Source organism: Ochlerotatus camptorhynchus, unplaced genomic scaffold, assembly GCF_037179485.1.
Source record: "Ochlerotatus camptorhynchus isolate MF236.1 unplaced genomic scaffold, CSIRO-AGI_Acam_v1.1 ptg000064l, whole genome shotgun sequence".
Classification (NCBI taxonomy): Eukaryota; Metazoa; Arthropoda; class Insecta; order Diptera; family Culicidae; genus Ochlerotatus; species Ochlerotatus camptorhynchus.
Window position 1 is genome coordinate 2,270,620 of NW_027040554.1, and position 15,433 is coordinate 2,286,052.

Sequence of the window (15,433 nt, forward strand, 5' to 3'; positions counted from 1 at the left end):
CTAGAGTTTTCAAATTGTTTGTGGATGGAGAAGTTTCGCATTATTGCAAGGAAATTTCGGCTAGTTTGTATGGACCTACGAAAGAAGTTTGAGAACCTTTAAAAATCAAAAACCTTTCAAGCCTGAACTTCCGGTATCAATGAAATCATCAAAAACATTGCGGGGAAGTTTTTGGGACCTCCCAGCAAATGTATATGAACCGAGGGGGTGACTCTATCTAAGATACAGGAAAAATTTCACTCTGCGCACGATTAGTAAATAGAAAGAAGATTGATGGAGATTTTGAAGATTTCTTGCAAAAGATGGTGAGCGATGCGAGTAGATGAATTTAGATGCAAGAGATATATATTTTTTTCGTTGATTGATGCGCTAAGGTGAGATTTTCCAACCATCTAAAATTGAGATTTAAATGTGTCGCACCCTCAGCTATGACCCTTCCTTTGAAGTTTTCTAAAATCTTACGGAGATTTTCTGTGATCACCTGGAAGATTTATGTGAATCTACGTCGTACATTTTAAAGGGATTTTGTTTTTCAATTTATTTATTTGGGAGGCTTTATGGAGCTGATATTTAATTGTTTGTAAGTTAACAATTTTTACTACGTCTAGTAGGAAGGGACCGAATCCTCACGGTTTACTCGAGGTGAAAAGGGTGAGGGAAGGATCAGGGGAGGAACATGGAAAATTCCCCATTTGTCTCATCAGAGAGTTGTCTTCAGTACTAAATATAACGTGGTACATTGTAACCAGGGTTTGCGTCTAGTTAGACTGGCTGCCAATAAGACTCATCGAGACGAGAGGGCAACATAAATACAAACTAATAAAAAAAAAACAAAGGAAATAAATTCTTGGACTTGATATTTGAAGTAAGACATCTTCCAGGTATCATCACCCGAGCAGAGAATGAAAACAAAATGAAAACTAAGTTTGATATTTTGATATAAGCGTTCGTGATAACATATTTTACCTACCGTGTGGTCGAGTTAACAGTAATCATAACAAAAATGAGATCTGAATGGTATATGAAGGATATTAAAAAGATAACAAATTATGTTTTCTTGATAACAAATCCATGTATGCGTTTTGATATTACTAATTTATTTAATAATAAGCAAAATAAGTTATCAATATGTTATTATAACTATGGTAGGAAAACAAAAAAAATAAAAAGAAACTAAACTAGTTATTATTTTGATATCATGATATCAAATTAAGTAATCTGAATGTTTTGAAATCATTTGGTTGATATCAAGATTCAAAATCAAATAATGTTGTCAATAAAGTGCGAATGGTGCCATAATAAAGTACAGAACTGGAATTAATCATCCAGTGGTACACATTACAAGAAAGTATATAATGAATCGCTTTTGTCATTATAGACAAATAACAAATATTAAATAAATAATAAAATATGACGATATGATTGAAGTTTATTAGATACAATAGCATAGAAATCGACGATGTGAAGTTTTTAAGTTTAGAGATCCGTTTTCATGACAAATTCTAGTGGAATTATATTCAATATAGGACACACGAATTGTGTAAAAAATTAGTCTACAATGGCATTTATATTATTATGAATTAAAATTCCTTCGCATCGAACATATTTTAACAGACAATGAAGATATTTATTTTATTGGGAGAGAACTGATAATAAATTAAATGTATGACAACATATTTAAATATGAGCTAAGAAGCCGACTAAGTCTACGAAAGTTTAATTGCAATATTCGACAATGTATTAGTAAAAGTATTACAGACGAACTGGACGCAATCAATTTTATATCGATTTGTAAATTCAATTCACAGGCAGATTAATATCAATAAATGTTGTAAAACAACACTGTAAGAATCATAATTGTCTTTGTGATGTTCATAAAGAAACCTGATTGACTCGTAAGAAGAAAAAATAAAATAAATGTGGATTTCAGTGATAAGTGTGGATGCGTTTTTTTTTTATAAAATATCAAATTTTGTTTAAAATAATATCAAAATATGAATTCAATCGAAATAAAAAAAATAGCATATCATAATATGTTGTCAACATGATTTCAAAAACAAAATTAGATATCATTTTGATAGTATTTTGATATCCGACTTTGCTCGGGCAGGCATCCTGAATATGCCCATGAAACATTCCATTTAAATTTATTTCACAGAACTAATTAAAACATAACCATTTATTTAAAGTTGACGCAAAGAGCCTTCTAAAATGAAAGGCAACTTGGGTAGCTCATCATACTGAATTTGTGCTGCACCCTAGCACCAGTTTTCATAATTATTATTAAGTAAATCATCTTTCACTCTTAGCCTCCCTTAGCTCAGTCGGTTAAGGCGCAACTACAAAGCAAGACCATGCTGGAGGTGGCTGGGTTCGATTCCAGGTCCGGTCTAGGATTTTTTCGAGTTGGAAAATGTCTCGATTTCTCTCGGCATAGAGTTATGATTGTACTTGTCACACAATTATACTAATGCAAAAATGGTGCAGGCATGAAAGCTCTCAATTATTGTGGAAGTGCATCTAGAACACTAAGTTGAGAGCACGCAATAAGCTAATATGCGATAAGCAATAAGCTTGAAATGCAAAGAAGAAGAAGAAGATCTTTCACTCTTCCTCCATGCGGGCCTCAGATAGTGGATAGCCTAGTCAGTTATACCGGAGGCGGTGGGTTCGATTCCCAGTCCGGTCTAGGGAATCTAGCATGTTGGAAATTTTATCAACATCCCTTGGCATAGTATCATTGTGCCTGCCACAAGTTCATGAATTGGTTGGCGTAGAAAGTTATTAATCATAAGAGGAGCTTGAAAAACACTATGTAGAAAACAGGCAAAAGCTGGGCGTCAAAGACTGAAAGATAAAGATCTTGCACTCCAACGCTCAGACCCAATCAATGCCACTATAGAAGTGTTAAATTTTAACATAAATAAGGAATATACAACTCCTACTCTAATCACAATCGATGAATTCACATTGTTGATCAGTAGGATTCAGTAGATTGAAGTAGGAAATCTACTTAGCCTCTAATAAGAGGATAAACTACCATCTTCAAACAACTTTCATACCCAATTTCTCCCGCACAACACCAAGCTAAAAAAACGTGCCTGAACGTAACCGATTACTGACCCTGGAAAGTGAAATTCCACAAGCTGATATGTTTCCTGCTCGAGAGCAGTATCCAGCTCCTCCGCTGAAGGAAATAGAAATAGAAACAAATCGAGGTCATCCTAAATTGCACCTATTTCAATCGTTCCGCGGGCGATGGCAGCCATTAAAATGTCAAGAATTTTTAAATCAATTTTCATGTTGGCTGGCATTCCCAACCCGCTTGGACCTCAATCAAACGCAATGCCTGCAGGACTGAGGCACCCACCATTCGAGAGAAGCCGTCGGTGAAAGAAGATGAAAGTTGAAGATCTTCCCGCACCCGTAAATCCTCCGCAGCCTGCGCTCGGAAGGGACCGTTCATTGGTAATTGGAGAAAATTAAGCATAATTATATTATTTCTGTTATAACTATCGGCGGAACGTTGAAGTGCGATGATTGACTCCCTCGTCGCTGTTGTTGTGACTGCAGGAAAAAGGAAATCCAACAACACGCTTCGGCGCCTGCTCGAAAATAGGTCACTGCCACAAGACCCTTCCCATCTTCCCCCTCAGCTCATGTAACTTGCGGCTAGGGGGCTCAACCCCAAAAAAAAAATCATTTCCCTATCGATTTGTCGTTTCATTCTTCATTTTCCCATTCAATAATCGTAAATAATAAATCAATAAATCTACCAGCACAATCACTTCATCATCCGCCGAGTACACAAAACTATACGACCGCAGTTTCCGCTGCGCTCACAGCTTTGACAAAACGCATTTCTCTGCCTCTATACCGACACAGCCTCATTCAAATTGGCCTTAGAAACCCATGATCGCCGTCGTCGATCCAAGTCGTCTTAGTTGAACTTTGCTTTACAGCTTCTTTCTCTGGCTCATTCCATAAGCGCGCACGCAGCTTACACAAACCCATGTTCCACCTTCTGATTTTGGTAGGATTTTGTGCGGTGAAAAATCAATCGGCCCAAGCAACGAACCTTTAGAAAAAAAAACTCAATTTAATCTTCAACCTTGATCTCTTCATGGCGTCGTCGTCCAGCTCGCTCCTCCACCAACACCGCCCGGGAATTGAGGGCCAAGGTCTGCTTACCACACTAACCTAGTGCGACTTTTCCTCCGTTCCTCATTTGAATATGCTGCTTTTCATAGCAGCGTATTTTGTGGGATGCATTCTTCAGCGTGGAAGAGATTTGCTGTCGACCCATTGATGATGTATTTTACGAGCAATAAGGTTATTAATGTTTACAAACACAAAACACCCCGCTCGGCGGTCGTCCGTCGGGGCGGGAGCTGCACAGCGTTGCGTTTCTGGGGGTCTCTCGTCGTAGATCGTAAAACCGTGTTTTGGGTGACAACAAATTGAGGTGTTTGTATTTTCACACAGGAAATGCTGCCACCCCTCTCCGATGCGATGCGGCGAGGATGACGGTGGTTTGGCATCAGCAGCAAATGCGGGTATTATTGATGAGTTTGGGTTGGGACTGGGAGGTATGCGAATAAAATCGATGAAACGATTGGTTTGGGCTTAATAGGCCCCCAAATGGATGCCCTTTGGAGGAGATGCTTTTTGAATGCTTGATGGGATTTAGGTCTTGGACATAATGTTTCCTTTTCTGCTGCTATATTGGCTTAGAGAAATTCACTCTCCTGGTCGTAAAATTAATGCATGTTTTAGGCTTTTTTTTTTGTTGGTGGAAGAAGGTTTATCGGTGTGATTGATTCAGTGTCTGCTAGTTCAACTAAAAGTTTCATACAAAATGCTTGAACAAATAATGTTGACCTAGAATTGCATGGTGCTAATATGTCTGAACAATAACTTTACTGCTAACCTTGTTCTTCGAACACTTCTACAGTTGTTATTTGAAAGATATTGTAAGTCAACCCGGGTGGAAACTCTGCTGTTGAGATATAAAGTTGTTATGTATTTGCATCACATAAGAGGTAAAGTATCAAGATATAATACCTCAAAATAGAATGCCGAATACCATTTTAAAAGATAATAGTGATATTTGCATGCTGGGTCATTTGACCAAAGCTCATTAGGCGGAATAGAAGAGAATATTTGCTGGTCTAGAAAAGAGGATAACTTGCAAATAATAGAAGACTATTCCATATTGGACTCAGAGCGCCACTAATTATTTCATCTGATTAGGAAGAAGAAGAAGAAGAAAAATTACTATATAAATTCTTAACTAAAGTAAACTAAACAAACTACCAGCTTTAGCCTTTAGCAAAAAGACGCTCACATTTTTCGGCGAATTTATGATCCTGTTTCATGTCATGGTCTTATCTGTGCTTGTTCAGATAAATAAGTATTTATATGTATTTTCTCTACTACGCTAAATCAAACGAGTAGAAACAAGAAGGGATATAGGTTACACGCTCGAATAATTGAAAAATTGATAAATATTTAATCGAAGAGCTGGAAAAATCTTAACGATTAATCGTCAATGGAATAATTGGACTTTGAAGCATCCCTAGAAACAGTGTAATTTAATGTTTTTTTTTTGTGCTCCTTCGAAAATGTCGAACAGCAGAATTGCAACCAGCAAGTGTAACCCAAGAACCAAAAGCGGTGCGATGCTAGTTTTCATTGCTATGAAGACGGCACTGAATTCAGAGGCTTATAAGCAGAGGGGTGAAAGTCAGTTTTCTTCATCGATTTCCTCTTTTGATGACCATGGCTTCACAAACCTATTTCGCACTATTTCTGCTATGCTGAACTATCATCCAGAACAACAAACGTATCTATGAATGTGTTTGCCGTCGAGTTATTAGCTTGAGCTTGAGCTTGAGCTTGATTGACCGCCCACGGTTGCTACTCTGTTACTGCCAGATCAGCTGTAATTACACAGAGAACCAATAGACGATGCTTGGGACTAGCAATCATCCTCAATGTGTAAAAACTGGTGATCTTAAATTAGGCAATACCAGCGCCGGCCGCGCCCGAACACAGGTCAAGAAAGGAATAGAAAGGATTGTGTTGGCATGACACTCGCTTTGATGGAAGCCGAGAACACCTCTGCACTTCCACGAGGAATCACTGGGATGTTGGATAAGAGGGTTGGGTTTGCATCAGGGTTCGTTTTGGTAAACGATAAGCTGAATTGATGTCCTAACGATCATATAACGCGAAGGAGCTTGGGACTAAACCCACGGTCTTCTGCTCAGTAAGCAAAAACGTTTGCCACTAGGCAGACTAGCACCTTTTTAATCACCGAGTTGCTGTTATTACCATGTAGTCATATTAACAAATAAAACGATTGACGAATCTTGAATATGGATGGGCCTGAGATTAGACTCATGATGTTCTGATCAGTAAGCAAAAACGGTTGCTCTAAGGCCACCGAGCCCCTCATATCACATAGTACCGTTGCTCAAATTTGTGTATCCATTCAAACCCGGAACCAACGACAACAACGAGTTTCGCAAAATATACGATACACAAGCGATTTTACCATAAATCTCTTTGATGTAAGGACCTGGGACCGCGTTTTTCTGCTCAGTAAGCAGGCCACTGTAACCGACGATCTTTCAAATCCGAAAACTAAAAACTACGAAAAAGTACTTAGGCCTTCATTAAGTTCCACTTTCACGCGACGTTCAATGACAGGGTCCTATCCAGGATTACATCTGAAAAATCCAAATCTGGCCAACGCCCATCTAAACCTGTTCTAATCCACCTGAAATGACTAACGAATAGAAGACTTTGACTACCCAGCCATGCAATAATCTCATTCCGTGCCTTATGGCAACTTGATGATTCTATTGCGCTCATCTTTTGGCACCACCCAGGGGAGACTTGGCCCTGTACCCAATGCTTAACTTATCTCCATTCCACTCAGCTACTCGCAATTTCTTGTGATATAGTGGGCGGAATATTATTATATGAGACAATTCAATGCAGACGTCTTTCCAAATTTGGCAGATCGACAGGTAATCGGTGAGTTACCACGATAGTTGCTATTCAACTACTCGACAACGTCCCATCGTCAATGCCTGCTATGAGAATTTCTCATTGCAGACGTCAACGAAATGACGTCATCGAGCTATCGATCAACTACCCTGGTTATCGCCTGGTACCTTATAGCACGATGCTAGGAGGCGAACCGGAAGAATCGATGAGCTACCTCTCCCCCCTGTGTTTGCTGTCGAGTTATTAACGAAACAGAAACTCGATGAAGAGAATCGATCAAAACCACCCCTGCTTCCAAGTTTGGCTACGAGATTACAACTCTGGAGAGCATTTTGTGTGGTCGTTTGGGGTGTGTGGTTCTGAATATGGCGATGAGTGTGCAAAATGTTACGCAATCGCATCCTCCCTATTCGCACATGCCCGAATTCCACTTCGACTTATTTGGTCTACTAACGATTCTCTGATGACAGTGTTGGGGAAGCCGCAATGCTACATCGATAAGTTTCGTCTAGAAATGATTATCTGATGACTGTGTTGGGGAAGCAGCATATGCGTGTACGTAATTCGAGGATTTGTTAGATATTTCCACGCTTTTGGACAATGCTTGACATTTACCACTTTTTCAAAAGTTGCTTATTAAAAAATAACAGTCTGAAGCTGTTGCGTAGCAATATTTCCCATCGATTGGTGATTAAATTATTGAAATTGATCGAAGGGCAAGTGAGTTATTAACGTTTAAAATCTTTCATAATTCCGTTACATGTTCTATTTTCGGTTTTCACAGACGTAGTCGTACGTCAAAAAAAATGCTAGTCACATCGATTAGTGTAAAAAGAGAACTACCCGTATTTGAAAGAAGACAAATGAATGTGATGGCATATTTTATTCGTGAAGGCTAAAATCAGAAAACCAGTAAAACGCGAAAGAACTGCTCATGTTTGAATGACGAAAAATACTCAAAAACATTGCATTTTAATTGCTTGTCAATTAGGAAATTTCTTAAATTCCAGAAGAACCAAAAATCGCAAAAACCAATTTCGCAAAAAGTTTTCCAAGTCCGAATAGTCTGAACAGAAATCTAAGTGTTGAAAATCTTAAAAACACAACAGTGTAAAGAAGGAAGAAATTTCCATGGCAAGTCGGAAGAAACTTTCAGAAAAAGTTAAGAGAAACTTCCAGAACAAGTCGGCAGACATTTCCGCTACATGTCAGCAGGACCTCTGATGGAACTCGTAAGGAGCTTTCAAGATAAATTGTTAGAATTGGCCAATGTCAGTCAGAAGAAACTTCCAGATCTAATCTAGAAAAACCGGAATTAACTTCCAGCAGAAGTGGCAGAACTCTTTCGGTGGAAGTCTTTAAAACATCTTTTTTATCAGGAACAAGCTAACGCGGAAAGATGGACAAAAGTAGCGGTAAACATTGCAAGAAAACTAGAATAAATTTCCAGGAGTGATTTTAATAGAAAATAACCCTTAAGGATAAGTTGGAAGAATCTTCCATGGAAAGTTTAAAAAAGCTTCCGAGAGATGTCTGGGTGTCAAAATAAATCAGAAGAAACTTCCAGAGATACTTAGATAATACTTCAAAAGAAAATCTGAAGAATTCGGGTTAATTTGGGGAAAAAAAATCTGGAGAAGTCGGATGACACTTCCTGGAGTATTCAAAAAAAATTTAAAGGATTCAAAAAAATTGGTTCAAGTGATTTATGCCAAGTCAGTTTCTTACTAAATGAGTTCAAATTTTGGGACGCTAATGAGGTACCAATTTGGAACCATGTGAGCACTGTGGAGCGAAAATTTCAATGTTTACATCAGTGTAATGCTTCATGCTTTGTTGTATAACCTTGAGTAATTAATGTTACATTATGCTGAGGGAAAGCTAGTCAAGGTACACATGCCACCAGCGGATTGTGATCTAGCGTGTCATTCGGGAGAAATTCCCTACTGACTAGGCCTAGACGAGTACACATGTGTACGGGGTATATATAAGGACTTAAAAAATAAATTCCCAACTCGCCGCATTTCCTCCATCAGAAGGGGAATATATTCTATCAAGGTAAAGAAAACATGTGTTTCTTATAGATTTCCAGCCCCAGAAGCAGCCAGTGCAACAAGAACAGCAAGAAAAAAAACCAACAACGGAACGAAGAACATATCCGGTAGCAGTGCGTACGCTGGTGTTGTGACTGAAGCTGTATTATCATCGGACAACAACAATAAAGACACAGAGGAAGCGGTTAAGGTGCTGGAGGAAGAGGTGATGGAAATAAATGTGACGCCTCTGGAGGCCAAGAAAATTAGTGGAGAGGAAGTAACTAGAGGTGGGCCAAACAGCTCATCTGGCTGAGTGGTTAAAACCCATCCAGCTCACTAATGGGAGTCGATTCTTTTGAACAGCTCTGCTCACATTGAAATTTTAGAAATTTTGACACAAATTCAAAATCGGAAAATTAATTAGTGGTTTGAGTGTTTAAAACTGCATAAAACCGTAAAAGTTGTCTAAACCAACAAATCCGTACCTTACAACATGGCTTTACTTTTCAATGGAAAACGCTACTAACACAACAACGCATCAACCATCGCGTAAACCAAAATGCGCACAAAATGTGCCACAACATAACAGTAAACAAACAATGTATGCGAGAGAGCGATGATATGATTGACATCGTGGTACACGATGTTACGCTTTTTCTCAAGCTATGCAATCCAGTCTACATTCAGATTTTATTTCTGATGTTAATTCTCCAGCAAAATATCTCTCACTATTCTCGGCATCAGCTCCAGATCATTAGCTCAGATCCAGATCCGGAGCTGAATCGTGTAGAATCGAGAGAGAGAGAGAAAAAGATCCGAAGAGCTGGACGGGTCCCAGTGAATCATTCGAGTTTATGATTCGGATCCGGAGCTGAGGTGATAAGCTGGAGAGCTGCATTTCGCTTTTCGGTTATTTGCTTTTGTGCGGATCTTCCGCTCCCCCAGAAAATGATGGGAGGAGAGGTGAGAGCACATATGCTGGAGGATTAACATCAGCAATAAGAGCCGGGTACATAAATAAATTCGACAGTGAACATTAAACTGATGCAAAATTTTACTTTTTCGCTCCGCTTAAATGGTTTCAAATCGGGTCCTGATTAGCCTCCCAAAGTTACAACTCATTTGGTTAGAAACAGACTTCGCACAAGCCATTTGAAGTTTACATGTACATTACTATGGGAAATCTCAATTTTTTGTTCATTGCCTTCTAGTCTTTTTTTATATTGAGCTGCGAAACAGTTCGATAGCCATTCTTATAGAAAATTTTCTCAGCTACAATTTTGCTGAAGATCGTTTCTATGTAAAACGAGGCAGGAAAAAGTTAATAATTATTTAAGATATTGTTAAACTTATTACATGATCAAGCAGCTGCTCTGTAGGCAACACTGTATTTTGCAGTGTGACATAGTAACCATGATTTTTGTGTCCCATTCAACGCCTCAGGCGTAGTTATGTAGGCCTATGGATCTAAAAATCAGTTATTTATCAATTTAATCTAGATGAACGCGTCTTTGGGACGGTACAAATTGATATTTTTGGTCGCTATTGAAAATTTAGTGGATTGCTAAATTTATGTATGGGCCCAAATTAGGGGCATTTAGGCCGACATTACATCAATTTCCCCTAATTAGGCAATATAATTTTTAACTAAGACCTTTTTTTGTTGCTAAAAAAACAAAAAACGAATTTCAAACTTGACCCTCTCCAATTTCCATAAAACTTTATAAAATAATTCGATACAGGCTATCATTTAAAATGTTTGTTACATTTAGCATATTTTTGAAAAAGATTTTAGATGAAAATTATTTCAAAGAGGTAATTTTGTTTTGCTGATTAAGTTTTTTTTTACCGAAACTGCTGGTTTTTATACAGCGGAAAGGCCATCTGATATTCTACTTACAACTTTGTCTCAGATATAATTTTGATTAAATGTGACGTTTTAATGTTATGTGGGTCGTAATCTAAGAAATATTGAGAACCATTGATATAGTTCACTAAAATGTGGTTAGGAATAAGTCACAGAATCATGATATCGTTACACTATCTGCCATCAATATTGCAAAACTTCAAAACACATGGAATTTTAAAAAGTGAGGCGCACTTGACGAAAGTTTGCGTTAGCAAGTTTTTTAAGTAACACTTAAATTCTCTTTATTAAGACTTCCAGAAAACAATAACTCTAAGAAATGCTAATTCTAATCAACCAAACAATTTTGGAAACAAATCTGAAACATATTTTTGAACACTTTTCTGAAGCTTGACAGTTACAGTTACAAAAAATGCCTCAAAATCTACTAATCACTCTCGGTTTTTCAATAAAATTCGGTCACATTGTTCATACATCAAAATCCGCTAGTCATAATCTCATTATAGTAGATTGAACTTCAAATTTCGACAGGAACCTTTATAGCACTCCAATCAGCTGATCCAATTTCATCAAGTCAGGTAATTAGCAACCTACTGTTCGATCTCTTTCCATCCATTCATCTCTAGCGGCACCTGAATGCATGGTTCATGATCGCGTGAGACACGTCCCATGCCATTTTCTGTTTTCTTTATCAGGTCAGCGTCACCGGCAGCCTGAGCGAACGATAAAGAGTTATGCGGCACTCAGATTTTGATTTCGCTATTATTTCCAGATTGATGATTGACCCATTTTCATGCTCTTCACACACACACAATCGCCGCAATCCGCCGGGTACATTGAGGGAATGGTGCTTCGGGGATGACTAAAATACAATGGAACGAAACTGGTATGGCAGAAGTAAGGTGCGAAATAATAATCGACGTCGTTGTCTGCCTGCCCGATACGCACTCCACCTCAGGCGTCATGCTGCTGCTGCTTGAATAGCGAGTAAAATGTGTGTATATGTGTCAATCAAATCACGGAACGGGCTTGGATCAGTGAATTGACGTAGATCGATGAATTTACTGCAGCAACGTTGCAAATTTCAAGTTCGTTAAAGGTTGATTTGTTTCCGAACCCCGACCTTAGACATCTCAATTATAGGAATAGAACCGTTCCACACCTTCTCAAAAGGAGAACGAACAAAATAAATGGTAGAAAAATGTACGATTTACTTCATTTATTTGAAATCAACAAGAACAGACATTTCAGACATAACATTTCAATACGACACAAAAGCTTTTGTAAACAAAATTTGTAAGACCTTTTACACGCGAACCGAAGTACGCCTACGCAAACCAACAACATCATCGGGTAGGGAAAATTCTCCAACTGTTATTTACAAAAGCTTTTGGACATTTTCAAATGATATGCCTGATTTGATCGTTTCTGATCTAGAGAATCATTGGAGACCTGAAGGTTGGAAAAAATTATTGCTTCTTCAAAAACGAAATCTATATATCCTCGTCATTCCGTGGAGCGGAAGGTGAATATCGGACGTAAACTTAAAAATATGAATCGTAAGTAACTTCGAAGCTTCTTAAAAAGCAACAATATTTTATCCAAGAGTCTCAAAAATATCAGTTAAAAAAAATGCAAAAAGTCTTCTAATTCTACCAACGAGTCGATCGAGCCAATAAGAGTGAATGAATCTCACTTATGATTATTGCTATTTTGCCGACGGTTCCAAACAAGCCCCAGCCTCCACGCACTACACCGATGCGCACTGATGAGGAGTAGATACGTAGATCATAGCATGTAATCATGATTTGTTCCCGCATCAACTGCTATCCTCTGAGCCATCACACAACCGCAGGAAAAATAAAACCGCCAACATCTTTTCCTTCCTTCTCTACACGCGGAGGCCAATAAAATCCTCGATGCCAAAGTGTCTTTCTTCAACCTTCTACAACCTTCAATCAATAATGGATCCACAGCGACGAGCATATTGAGAGGCTTCCAATGAATGCATCGCGATTGCTTCAAGAGATGCCTACGGAGAGAGTGAGCGATTGAATGAGCTTATTGGAACATTATAGATTCATTAATCTCGCGGTGGTGGTAGATGCCAAAAACGGTCCCGGGTCAAGCTATGCATTCGAGGCTCGCGGAAAAGAAACACGCCTTTTCTCCTCAAAACCGAGCCAACCGAGTTCTTCCGATCGATCGATGCGATGCGATGCGACCAAAAACACGCCGCTACGGTCTACATGGTCTAGGCTAGGCACGTATTGAGAGCTTTACCCTTGGGGCGATTTTTTCCATCTACAATATCTAATGGTCGTGTTCGACCATGTTGCCGGTCGGTCGTTTATCTGTATCTCTTCTTACTGGACCGCACTAGGCACTAGCTCGCAAGCTAGATAGATTGAAGGTAAGTGTACCTGAGCTCGTTCCGCGTACAACGATGAGTTTCGCTTTCCATGCCCGGGCGGTGGCAGCAGCGGCATTTAGTGTATTGATGTCCATGCTCTGACAGACGGGAGGTCATGTTGAACGTTATGCGATTTATGGTACCTGATTGGAAACTGATTTCCATCGGAGAAGAACAACATAGAGCAGCAATTTCTCGTCGCAAGATTGCATTCGTATCGGATCGGTGGCGGCGGTCGCAGTGTGGAAATCTAATGTAGTTGGATGACTTGTGAAGTGAGTGAACCTTTTGTTCCCACCATTTCCATTGGGCCCCGAGGGGTTGTTTTTTTTTTTAATTAATCTATGTACAGTTGGATTAGGGCAAATCTATGCACGATAAGATAGGAATGATTTTTGAGGATGGTGTAAATGATGTTTTTAAGATTAATCCGAATTATTCCGAGGTTTAGAATCGAATAATTGAAAAATTTAATTCCTTTAAGTGAATCAGAAATTAAAATATTGATTCATGGTAATACTAGGGTCAAGACGTTTGGCTTAAAGACGTTTGACCGAATGGACATATGTACTGACACAGACTTAAAATTTCGTGAGATCTTTTAGACGATGTGGGTTTTCATGATTGTGTAAATTGTTTAAAAATTTTGTCAAGATCCAGGCAATTGTGAATTGAAGAATATTTTAAGAACTAATGAAGTATTTGAGAGTGCTGTCATTATTAGTTTTCTCGGAATGTATAAATATGACTTTTGGAAGCTTCAATTGTACCATACATAAAGGAATTTGAACCCGTAAACAAAGAAATTTGCACCCATGAACAAAGGAATATGTACCCATAAATAAAGGAGTATGTACCCATAAATAATATGTACTCATGAGAAATGCTTCTTTACTGAGTAGCTAGTCAGATTTACAGTCCTGTCCGCCTATTACCCATCACACTCTGGCTAAAAAAGCACGGGTAGGAGAGTTAATCTAGTAGCTACGCAGAAAAGGAGCATTTTTCAAAGGTTTATGAAAACATATTCCCTTATTTATGTGTACATATTACTTTGTATATGGGTACAAACTTCTTTGTTCACGGGTACAATTTCCTTTATTTGTGGGTTTACAATCCTTAATTTATAGGAAAAACTTCCTTGATTGATGGTAAGTAAATTTTTAAGGGATTTCTTTTATAATTTTTCCGGAACAATTTCTAATTTAAAAAAAAAGTGCTATTTCTTAATGAAACATGGCACCATTTTTATGGGAGCGTTTTCGATTTTATTTATGGTATATTTTACTTTTTTAGGGGAGGAAGCAAACACTTGTTGCCGATATTTTTTAATTGTACCAAATCAAACAAATATTAGTTTTCGCGTGTGGATAACTGTAAATTAAGATCTATCACGTCTTAAGAAGTTTTTTTTAGTGATATTGTAATTAACGTGAAAAACCTGAGACAAGAATTTGTTTCGAGTAGCTGTGTTGCTGTGTTGTCGCGTCGGCCGGTTTTTCATTTCGCTTGTTTATGGTGCTTTGCCTCCATCCCAAGAAGAGTTTTACCGTATTTTTTTTCTTTTCTTGGTGCTGGCGTTCTGCCTTCCGGAGGATGCCCGTGAATGAGGTGTCAAGCAAAAATTCAGTGCAAATGAAAAACTTCGAATGTGATTCAAAATGTCGTGTTGGGTTGTAAAAACAACGCGGAAGATTTTTTCGATTACCGCGAGTGAACAAACCGATCCTTTTTCGGAGGCAGAATTTGGTGAGATCCATCTGATTTATAATCAATCATAAATGCATATTTCCATATATTACTAAATAAGCGCAGATTTCGAAACATCACATTTCGAAATCTGGAAGTGTGTTTGCACTACCATTATTCATATGATAACGGTAGTGTTTACATGCGGGGCTTATTGTATGTGTTTTGTATTCGGCCGTGAACACAACGACGATATAGGCGGAACGGTGGACTGGGAGTTACGGACAGCACAAGGTTCACCACCGGGTACCAACTCCAGGGCAGGGTAGGCAGGGATAATCCAAACAATTCACGTACTGCTGCTATTAACTAGTTATATTCTTTAATTCTTTGTTTTTCACTGGTTGACTT

At 38.4% G+C, this 15,433-nt stretch overlaps 1 protein-coding gene across 3 annotated transcripts in view; it reads right to left on the reverse strand.

Moving 5' to 3' along the window:
• The window catches only part of spir (spire), a 463,061-nt gene that overhangs the window by 310,154 nt on the left and 137,474 nt on the right, over positions 1-15,433 (reverse strand). The gene's annotated exons all lie outside the window — the stretch shown is intronic.